Raw genomic sequence first — 10,026 nt, forward strand, 5'->3', positions numbered from 1 at the left:
AAACAACAGTCCGTAGAACTGCTTTCCACTAGAAGCCTTCGGCCTGGGAGCGCCACTTTGACTCTAGCGTCTGCGGAGTACAAAAGTGACACCCCTGGCACGTGGGGCTGGAACACTTTGGGACTGCTCCGCCCAGCAGCCCCTGACCGCCTCAACCTCCTCAGAGGAAGAGCGGTACACACGTGTTCTCACAAAAGAAATCACATCCCTAGAGCCCCTGTACATCTAACTTCACATAGTCAGATAAATATGACATTTTATTCCTTAGAATTAAATGTAGTCAGCAACCAGACTAGTCAACGCGATCTGGTGTAGAAAAAATCACATAAAAATGAAACCATGTAATACACGCGTTGCCTCGGCAGCGCTCATGTCTTTTTATATATATATATATATATATATATATTATTTTATGCTACTCAGTCACACAAATAACATAAATCTCCTTAGAGAAATATGGATGCTGCAGCGAGCTGTCTCAGAGGGCGAAAGAACCGCAGCGCTGGTTTCCAGGCCTCGAGCACGAGCTCTAGATCTAGTGAACACGGGTGGAGATAGGACGAGCCGCCTCCAACCCGTTCGCCAGATCACGTGCGATTCCTGCTATCGCGGTCGCCGCCGTGCCTCAGCAACAGCGAGACTGCGACCACAAGATCGCATGCACGGACACACTCCTCAGAGCGTGCCCGGCGAGAGAGCATGCAGCAGCAGCAGCGAGCTGTCTCAGAGGGCGAAAGAACCGCAGCGCTGGTTCCCAGGCCTCGAGGACGAGCTCTAGATCTAGTGAACACGGGCGGAGATAGGACGAACCGTCTCCAACCCGTTCGCCAGATCATGTGCGATTCCTGCTATCGCGGTCGCCGCCGTGCCTCAGCAACAGCGAGACTGCGACCGCAAGATCGCATGCACGGACACACTCCTCAGAGCGTGCCCGGCGAGAGTGGAGCGCTTAACAGTGAGAAAAAGCACAGTCAGCCCCCCGAGAGCTGACTGCGCGAGCTCCACTCTTCATTAATGCTGCTTATGTTAATATTAGGCATAACATGCTTGTGTAACTGGTGCTTGTGTGACTGGCGAGCTCGTCGACGCCTATCCACATCAATCTCCTCAGAGAAAGACAGGCAGCGCCGTCGCGCCCTCTCATCGGGGAGAAAGTACCGCAAACGCGGGCTTCCGACCACCGAGAGCGGGCGCCGGATCTGGTGGCTAAGAAAGAAGATAGGGGCTTGGCCGTCTTACATTCCTTCAAGCAGATCCGAAAGCGAATCCCGCGAGCACAACCACCGTTTTGCCTCGGCGAAAACGGGACTGGCACCGCGAGAAACGCCAGTGAAAGCTCTCTCCTCAAAGAGAGCCTTCTGAGAGTGAAGCAAAGGCTCGCATCGCAGCCGTCAACTCCCTCGAGAGCTGACACTGCGCGCTTCACTCTCAAGCAGACAACACACGAGCTGCGTGTGTCCCTACCCTTTTTTTTTTTTTGGCAGGGAAAAACACACAGCCTGAGCGCTGCCTGCTCTCGCCCAAAACTTCTCTTGATTGAAGCTTTGACAAAGGAGTTTATCAGTGGACAAACGACACTAAATAAGACTCACAAACAAATAGCGGCTGACACACACACAGAGCGCTTGCTGAAGACACAAGGCTGGGGCCGGCTGTGCCTCTCCTGCTTTTATGCTTCCTGGTCTCTGACGTCACCCGCCTATGACGTCTCGCCCTTCCTTTGGACTGATTATACATATTATTCAGAGACGTCACGCTGGACGCGTTCCCCAATCGTTCTCGACGCAGCTCGAGTTCCTGAAGAGGAACTTTAACTAGGCCAATATAAGAGCTCTGCAAAAAAAAAAATCTTAATTAACCATTGAAAGGTTCAGCTTTCTAACAGGATTTGAGCCTTTGAAAAAGGTTAGATTGGTCTTTGGGCCTCATTGTGAGCAGATATCAGTGGTTTGGCTCTCCAATGAGGATTACAGGTATTCTTATGAAGGAAAGCATGAACAAAAGATCAGCATGAGCAGGCATTTTAATCACTTGACTGCCTCACAGTAGCCACTGGTCAGCATATGATGCTCAGAGGTCAGCTCAGAACACATTAAACCACACATGAACCTAAATCACTTTATATTTAAACATGAAAGAATCCTGTCTGCCACGCCTAAGCTTTAATTCATCATTTATCTTTGTTAAAATATTGGAACACAGGACGTCTGGACGTCATAGTAGAGAAAACAGAACCTCTATCTATGTTTAACAAGAGGAAGACCTCTGAATAGGGAGAACAAAAGGTTATCAAGGATCAAATAAAATGGAACACAGCAGGAATGCCTTTCTGAAATCACAGATATTTCCAGAGATTGAGGATAAGCTTAACAAACATCCTCACCATTCCTCATCTAAATATACCCCAAACAGAACCCAGGAAGGGATATTACAGTCCTCCAGATATTCAATAATATTTTGGATGTAAAATTATGCATGATATGAGTGTGCCGATCATGCTAAATGTTTTCTGAGGAAATAAAGCAAGTGCTGCTGTGATATGTCATAATTCTCTCATCTATGACTTTTAACTTAATAGCTGGAAACTTCAGGCCTTCTCACCTCAGGGAAATCTTTGAAATTAAACTGTGTAACACTGATGCTGGAACGCCTATAAACCTCCTTTCATCTTTAATGCAAATAAGCCTAAAGGTTAAAGGAACTTGCCTGAAATGGTGATGTAACAAAACTAGGATGCAATAATTGACAAGAACAAGGAAACACTAAAGAAGAAAGTACAATGGAAAACAAAGTTATTTTCTTTCAATATCTGATCTGTAATCGAATTCTCCAAAGTCAGCACTATGCAGTTAAACCAAGTCTGGTTCATTTTGTGTGGGCATGACCACAGAGGTCATCTGAGTCAATGACACTCAGATTTGTGCCACATCAGCTGATTTAATTCTGCAGATACAGATACTTTTTAATAAACTGTATTGATTTCTGTGCAGTGATAGGTTTTTATCAAGGCATGGCCCTACCTCTGTATCTCCTTTCCCCTTTCTTCTTTTTTTTGTCATTCCTTTTTTGTCTTTCTCTCCCTTTGATTTTTTTTCTTCTCCCTCTCTTCTTCTTTAGCAGCAAACTCAGCAGCAACCTTAAAAATGTACTATGTTAGCATTCTTAAACAAACATAAATAATAATAAACTTTTTCTGTATCTAAAAAAGGACAGTATCAAGCAATATCCTTTTGAAATATTACATTTACATTTTGAACTTAAATAAGGTGACATCCAAAGTTGAAATGTACAGCGGAGTAGTCCAAATTAAAGAAAACAAATATAAAATTTACAGATTCTACAGAAACACCATTACTCATAAGCTCTTTTGGTTCAAATTCAATATATATGGGAGGAACTCTGGGTGAAACACAATTTTCCTGAAAGATTTTTAAAAGTTGAGGTAACGCAGACTTCATGTCTGTGTGAACATATAGATAAACAAAGCAGATCGAGTGAACAAAGGCAAATCAATCATATTTTGAACTGTGAACTTCATACATTAGCCAGGTCCAGCGCTGACTCTCAGGGGAGCTGGGGCAGGTTTAGAATATCTGGGTAAAAGTGTCAGTCAGAACCCAGCCTGAGCTCTCCGCTCTAGCAAACTTAATCAGTAGCACACAACTAAAACTCACTGCCAATGTGGTAGAACATGCTGAAAGTTGTACTACTGTAATGCAGAGGGTTGAATTTCACAGAAATCTGCTCACTAGAAAAATAATATAAAACAGATTCACTTCATTTAGTATAAACCAAACATACTTATTTAACAACTTCAGTGAAAGAACTTTACAACAAAACTGCTGATTTATTCTCTACCTCAGTGTGGAGTGCATAAGTGCCCTTTTTTTTTTTTTTGCCATTTTTCCCTTCCAAAACAAAAAAAGGTTTTTGTTGATGTGTTATATCATGAACCAAGCTAACTAGCTACAAGGTGAATCAGAACAGAAGACTGTGTACTTAGCAGCTTTAGGAAGGGAAGGAACTACAATCATATGAAGAATAACATAATCAACATAAAACAATGGAAAAATATAGAAATATTAATTCTGAGCAACCTTAAAATGTATCTTATTTATATAGGTTATCAAAAAATGAAGAAAGAGAGAAAATGAATCAAGTTTTTACTTCCAGAACCTGACTGTATGTTAGCGGGATTCAAATTGTAATAATAGTGAAGTGATTATATGTTTTGAAGCATATGTAGGGCTGGCTGTTCAAATACTCCAACTTTCACTCTTCCACTTCACCAGCACATGGAAACCACGCCAACATACTTCACCTTGCAGGTCCTGACCTGGTATAATACATCCCTTATACAACCAGCTGGGGCCAAGCAAGGTCACTCACTGGAAGGGGCCAGAGGAAGGGGCCACTAACTGGCGACAAAGCTACTGAACTCCCACTACAACATTGTGTTGTCAAACTGAGATGACTTATGACTGTTGTCTCTGCATTAATGGGCAGCAGCATGCTTGGCAGGCTGTAAATCAGGCTGGAATGCACTAATCAGTCCAGTCTCACTCTACACCATGCACACTTGAAAAAATCACATGGATTAGCTAAGCTTTAACAGCCTTGGGTTAAAGTGACCATCACCTTGACTGCTTACATTCCAGCCTCTGCACAAAAGAATGCGACGAAGGGCCAGGAATGTACTTTACAATAAGAGTGAAATCACGGATTGAGTGGACGGAGATGCAAGAGAAAGCTCTTGTGAGTGTGGAAACAAATTAGCAGATTAGTAAAAAGAGATATTGGCTACGGGGAAGTATAAAAGGTAGAAGATTACATAGAGGTGATTAGTTCTAGAGATTTTCAGAAAGTAACTGAAAGAATGCTGAGGAAATGGAAAGTGGGAAACTATTATTGAAAATTTGGCACAATTTTCCGCAGTTACTTAAACCTCCTTATAAGAGTGTCCACGATAAAGGTAAAACAATAAATAAAATATTTTAAAACTCTAGTTTAAAACATATGTTCCAAGTTCTTAGAAATGTAATTTTTTATTTATTTATTTTTTTACTAAAATGTAATTCTACCCCCAAAAAAACTGTATCAATGATTTTTGCGTATGGCTTACCGACACTCAATAAACCAATGGCGTATTTGTTCTTGCAGGCTTTCTTTGATATCAGGTCAATCGACAGACCACACTGACTTTACTCAAACTCCTGCTTTCCACCTGATACAGCTGGGCAGGACTGGGTTTCGTTTGCTGGGCTGGTATCTGGAAAAAGGGCACCAGGAGCCAAGAAATGGAAAAAATGACAACAAAACGTACAAAAAAGTTCTGAATGGGTCTGATCGCAAATAGCAGAAGATATGTACAAAACAACAAATTCATCAGCTTTTCGCTTTTCACAATCAGTGGACTGGCAGAGCATCCTGGTGTTTACCATTCCCAAAAATATCATTTCCTCCAGACAGTTCTTGTTGACCCTCCTACTGTCTTGATAACCCCACCAAACCTAGAAGACGGAGGGAAAAACACATCGTGATCGCAGGAAAGATGGAATGTTGGGAGATTCATATTTAGACAACCTCAACATAAGGCAAATCAATCTCAAGACTTAGCTAACAGTTCATAAATGCAGGCGCGGATTTTTCCTGTATTTTAAATAAATCCTCCTTTTTATTTTGAACGACAAAGATCCTTAAGCAACAATAGCCAACTGAAGAGAGAGGATTATGTTTCCTGGGTTTCACAGCACAGAAATCTGCTTCGCTGTGCGCTACAGAAAGAGAATGAAGGGAGGATTAGATCTTGTGAAAACAGCCGAGCAGTGTGAGAGCCCAAAATCTCTGTTTATCACCTCCTGTAATCGCATTCATTCAAATGCTATTTAAAGGTGAGTTATGGTGAGCAACAATGCTGAGGCTCCTTAAGGACCTTGTACTTTTTCACTCAGTAATGTCAGTTTCACACCTGCATTGTAAAAAACTTCAGAGCTCCAAAATCATTTCTGCTGTCCCTTTCAGGCTACATCTATGTCTGGCTTCAACAACCGTAATGAACACTCACTCTGAAAACAACACTCTCAACAGCACTACAATACTAATCTCCCTTCTGCTGCCAAAGGGCTACAAGAACATTATTCCCACTGGTTTGGTGGAGATATATCCTTTGTGCTTGGATGGGATCTCATAGTCTTTTGTGAGCAGACCTCATGTCAGATGTGACAACTGATGAATGTGATAGGAGATGGCCTGACCTCTACAACATTTGAGTTCATGCTCAGGCAGAGGTAGGAAGCATACACGACCTCCCTTGTGTATGATGCGGTAGATTGTCAAATATAATGTAGATAATGAAATATTTATTTCTTCAGTATCTAGTTTGCACACTCTGATGACACTGAATGTGTACTCATAAGTTTAATTCATGAATAACTATTAGGCCTGTGAGAAATGTTACCAACCAATAAATAAATAAAGGTAGAAAAAAAATCAAGGCAACATCATGCACTCATATTTTTAAATATATGATATTTTAAATTTGTGATGACAACTACAGCTAAACTTCCAGTTAGTAACACAATTAATAGATCTGTAATAGCTCTAGTTTTATAGAAGATTTCAAATGTAAAGTGAACCATGCTATCTTTGTTTCTGAAGATCAATCACAATACAAAGCAAAGGCATCTGGAATATAAATTTGAAATTATTCTGCTGTAAACATATCTCATCACTTGATGCACAAACCTCAAGAACGGTGACAAATGTTATGAGCTTTTAACATTACAACAAATAACAAAAACTAACAATAATGACAAAATAACAACAAAAATTAAACAGAAACAACAAAACAGCACCACAAAAGATATTCTGAAGAATGTTTCAACCATTTTTCCTAAACATTAATGCTCAGAAATGGACATGATGCATAACATGAATCCACACAACACGACTGATCCAAGTCTTCTGCTTTGTGTCGCATATTTGACATGGTCTGTGTACGCCTACTCTGTTTGATGAAATGAACTTAATTTGAGAGTGAATAAAAGCTGAATTTTGGTCTGTTCGCCATACAAAGCTGGCTTCAAAAGACGAAGACACCAGTGAAGACATTAGAGCTTCAAAGTTTTTGAAAGCCATACAATTTTTCGAATTACATAACTGTGACTAAATTATAAAAGACAAAACATTTTTAGGTGAACTCTTCCTTTATATCTAAAAACAGTAGTGATATTTATAAGTTCACTGCATAAGTTTTCCCTCATCATTTATTTGTTTTGCCCATCTATTTTAACCCAGCTATATAATGTATTAGTAATTTCACTGGACTATACAACATTTTTGCTGACAATCAAGTGATGGCTGATACCTTCTGAATGCAGGTGGCTGCCAGGTTAGGGTCCAGCATGCTAGAGTTACCCTGAAGTCTTCTTTGCTCCTCCCGCCGAGTTGTCTTCATGAAGTGAGCTCTCAGTCTTCCCTGCCGAGCTCGCTCACTGACCTGCAGCAGCCACACAGCCCTCTCCACAGGCATGGACTGAACTGGCAACTGCTAAACCAGAAACCAGGACCACACACCTGAAGTATACCCTTTTTGGTATCAACTATTGCATTACATGTATTTGGATTGAGAGCATTTATATTTCATTGATGTGTTTTACATAAAGACACACTCACAATTGTATGTTCCTGACATATTCCTTTAGCCAAAATATGGGACAACATCTTTTCTCTATCATTTAGTGCTCCCACCTCCTCCCTCACAAAGTAGCATGGAATAGGTACCTCAAGATCTTACTAAAAACAAGATTCAAACAACTTTCAGCTACAGTACTACAGCCCTGAAAAGAAAAGGGCATATGTAAAAGTAATGCACTTGTGACCCCAATTGGCATCCACCAATTTCAGAAAAAACAAACAAAACAAGAGGCTTAGCTCACTAAAAACCAATTTGACATTGAGCAGTAAAATCTTCCATAAGCCCAAATCTCCTAAATAAATCTCTTTTGAGGGTGAAAAATCAGATCGTAAACCCTCCTCCAGGGCACAGAATATCTTGCGGTACCGCAGGTAGAAAGTTACCAATGTTTGAAAGACCTGAAGACGGCCCTTTTGAGGATGGAGCTGCATTGTGGGATATTCATCCTCCAGAGCTCCCTGAGCAGCATCCCACATTTGTCCATATGAACTGGGTAGAGGAAAGGGATTATATTTATGAGATAAAATTCTATATATTTCACATTTATTTTTTATTTATAAGTGCATAGAAAATGTGGATAAAACAATGATTAGATTTTCAAATGTACTTACTGATGGTGAATAGCTTTGTATTTAATTGAAAAGCAGTTTATTGTATTTATACATATTTTTTTCCATATTTCAAAATATCCATGGCCTTCCATGGGAATCTGTCTTTGAAATGCATTCAGCAAAGACAGGTAAATCTGCAGTAGTACTTGTTAACAGGCCTAATTACACATGTTGAGAGCACCTGCCTTCGTGGAAATTTCTCCAGACACTCTGTTTTTAGACCCTTTGGGCAAACTTAGCACTGCCAGTGTCTGACTGCAAACGAAATAAAAGAAACCACAGAATGCACACAAAGTCATTTTAAGACCATGTCATGTCACTCTGCGGCCATCTTTGAAACGTCTCTTGGGCATCCAAGTGCAGCTCCTATCTCTTTGAATGGGAAAACATCAAATTCTCCAAAACTGTTCACTAAGCTTACAATTAATTTCATATTCACAATCACCAAAGAAATCTGACAACTATGTCATAAATGTTGTTACTTTTACTCAAATAGCATTATTAAAAGCTTGTTTTTTCAGGCTAGATCAGCCAGTGTGCATGCGCAGACTTAAGAGCATGTCTCAGAGAACCCACTGTTTCTGTAGCAACCGGGACTTCTAATGGCAGCTGCAGTGACGCGGTGACTTTATCGATTAGTGATTGGCTCTTTCATTCAGAAGGCGGGGCTTCCTGCGATTGAGCGGCCATATTGAGTGTTGCATTTTCCCCATTCAAAACTATACGAGTGTCTTGTCTCGGGTATTCTATAGTATAAATTTAACATAAGTCAGCATATTAAGCCACATAATGGAAGAAATCCCCTTAAAAACATTATTTCTTCATACTTTGTTTTCTAAAGCTGAATACACGTGAATTCCACAGATGTCCTCTGACTTCTTTTGACTCCCTTGCGTGTGGGTGCTCCTTTTGTGATTGTTGAAAGAGTTCATGGCGAGGGTGAAACCACCTTCTTTTCTTATTCTGATGGGCCCATACTGTATTGTTCCCCTCTGGGCATTAGCACTGCCAAGAGCTACTCATATTGTAGGGATGGCAAAATCAAAGGAGGGGACAGGATAGATAGAGCAGGAAGGGGCTGGGGAGGATCTGTGGGAGGAGGTTAGAAAGGTGGTTGTAAAATAACATTTACAATAAAATAGAGAAGCACATCTTAGAGATATCTTAAATATGGCAGCCAAGAAAGGAAAGAAATGTTGCCTTTCACTAGAAATCAGCAGTAACTGGCATATGTTGATGCTTATGAAGAAAATTGCATGGGGAATTGAAAAAAAAGTAGTTTCAGCATACTACTAAATGTAATGATCTGCTTTAGAAAATTAATGGTGTAGGATGACTGAAAATAGCATGCCTCCACCTTAACCATGCAAAGCTGAATTGAATAGCTCCTATTTGAGGACAAAATTACTGCTGGTTCTCAGTATGGCTCTATGTTGTCATGTTGTCAATGTGGACTTTCTCCTAGTAGGCGTCCTTACTAGAACTCCTTTATTTTTTTGCACTTTCCTTCCTTCTTTTTTTTTTTTTTTTTTGCACATAGAAATGTTGCATATTCTCTTAATATAAGATATAAAGTTATACAAACAATTCAGACATTACAGAGTTTATAGCTGTTCAGTGTAGATAATATAAATATTAAAGTTTTCTCACACAGAATGCACAAGACTGTTGTTCATTCTAAACACCATGGTGGTTCTTGGGATAATAATGAAGTGCACT

The 10,026-nt window shown here is 40.3% G+C and overlaps 1 pseudogene; it reads right to left on the reverse strand.

The window, feature by feature from the left end:
- LOC113051203 (dynein regulatory complex protein 11-like) overlaps nt 1–8,172 on the reverse strand; it is a 43,038-nt pseudogene extending 34,866 nt beyond the window's left edge.
- Nucleotides 8,173–10,026: the final 1,854 nt, after the last annotated feature.

This window comes from Carassius auratus, chromosome 31 (genome assembly GCF_003368295.1).
Source record: "Carassius auratus strain Wakin chromosome 31, ASM336829v1, whole genome shotgun sequence".
NCBI classification, from domain to species: domain Eukaryota; kingdom Metazoa; phylum Chordata; class Actinopteri; order Cypriniformes; family Cyprinidae; genus Carassius; species Carassius auratus.